The following is a 1,915-nucleotide window of genomic DNA, read 5'->3' on the forward strand; positions in this document are numbered from 1 at the left end:
AAGTTGGGGTGATTTCTCCATCCAGAGTTGTAAGTTTTGGAGTATGAGTCATGGATTTGTATAGTGAGTTTCCAACATAGTTGGCTTGTTCCCAGTCACCTTCTTCTCCTATATTCACTCCTTCTTGAGCTGGTGATGAAGTGATGACTGCTGTGACTTGGTTTTCCTCCACCTTCTTGGTGAGATCTGCTAGCTGCTTAGAGATCATCTTATTTTAAGCTAGCAATGCATCCATGTGGTTCAGCTCCATCACTCCTCGAGTGCTACTTCTTTCAGAGGCATAGAAGTAGTCATTCTCAGCTACTATTTCAATGACATCTATGGCTTCTTCAATGGTTTTCTTCTTGTTTAGAGAGCCACCTGATGAATGATCTACAACCTTCTTTGACTCATAAGAAAGACCTTCATAGAAAATGTGCAGTTGAACCCATTCATTGAACATATCTGGTGGGTATCTTCTTGTTAAGTCCTTGAACCTCTCCCATGCTTCATAGAGAATCTCACCATCTTGTTGCCTGAAAGTCTGTACCTTAGCTCTCAGCCTATTAATTCTTTGAGGAGGGTAGAATCTTGCCAAAAATTTGTTCACCACATCTTCCCAATTTTTTAAGCTCTCCTTTGGGAAGGATTCAAGCCACTTGGATGCCTTGTCCCTGAGTGAAAAAGGGAACAAAAGCAGCCTATAGACATTCGGGTGGACTCCATTATACTTTACAGTGTCACAAATTCTCAGAAAGGTGGTTAGATGTTGATTGGGGTCTTCTTGAGCACTTCCTTCAAATGAGCAGTTGTTCTAAACAAGGGTGATGAGTTGGCATTTTAGTTCAAAGTTGTTGGCATGTATGGTGGGCTTCTGGATGCTACTTCCACTGTTTCCTGGATTTGGATTGATGTAAGAGTCTAGAACTCTCCTTTCTTGCCCAGCATGATTTGCAGGGCCTTCTCTAGCATGGTTGTGAGCTTCTCCTTCGTGATTGTTTTCCAAGTTCTCTTCTATGTTGGTTTCAAAGTACTCTTCTTCTTCCTCAGCACTAACAACTCCTTTCCCTCTTTCTTCCCTCCTTAGTCTCCGGAGGGTCCTTTCAGGTTCTGAATCGAAGGAAGTTGAAGCTCCCCCTCTTCTCCCTATCATACAACTAACAAAACACACAACAAGAGATGAAATGAAGAGATTATTCTTGTTTGAGTGATTGTTAGTGTGAGTGATGCAAATTATCAAACAGTTAGTGGGTTAGTGAGTAGAATTGTAGATAATAACAAAGAAAGAAAGAAAACAGAGGGGGTATAGGTGTGATGAAGAAACGAAACAAACTGAAGGTAAACAACTGAATAAAGTAAACAAACAAAAGAAAAAAATGCTCAATCTAGTGAACTTCCAACTTAATCATTGTTGATACAAAATCAATCCCCGGCAATGGCACCATAAACTTAATGCATGAAAACTTGTCTCTCAACAAATTTCCCTTCGGCAAGTATACCGAATTATCGTCAAGTAAAAACTCACAATAGAGTGAGGTCGAATCCCACAGGGACTGATTGGTCAAGCAACTTTAGTTGGAAGAGTATGCTAGTTGAGCTAAACAGAATGTAGTTTGAGAGTTGCGGAAAATTAATTGGCAGGGAAGTAAATAGCAGAAAATAAAGTGCAGAATCTTAGATGGGGATTTGGGAAAATGAGCATGAAAATAAATGCAGAAAATAAAGAGAATAGGTAAGATCAGAAATGGGGAATTCATTGGGCTTAGGTGATGTTGTATTCTCCGGATCAAATTCATTTTCATCTCTTCCTCAATCAAAGCATCTATTGATTTCCTTGGCAATCTTAAGTGATTGGGTTCCAATTCCTTGGCAACCCAATCTCTCTAAGCTTGAACAATTGCACAATTCCTTGATTTAATTGCTCATGGGAAGAGAT

General features: G+C 39.8%; 1 non-coding gene across 1 annotated transcript; it reads left to right on the top strand.

Moving 5' to 3' along the window:
- The first annotated feature begins 437 nt into the window (after nucleotides 1–437).
- Nucleotides 438–544, top strand: LOC127743023 (small nucleolar RNA R71). Its single transcript, XR_008004349.1, has one exon. It is a non-coding gene; the product is annotated as a small nucleolar RNA R71 (small nucleolar RNA).
- Nucleotides 545–1,915: the final 1,371 nt, after the last annotated feature.

This window comes from Arachis duranensis, chromosome 1 (genome assembly GCF_000817695.3).
Source record: "Arachis duranensis cultivar V14167 chromosome 1, aradu.V14167.gnm2.J7QH, whole genome shotgun sequence".
Classification (NCBI taxonomy): Eukaryota; Viridiplantae; Streptophyta; class Magnoliopsida; order Fabales; family Fabaceae; genus Arachis; species Arachis duranensis.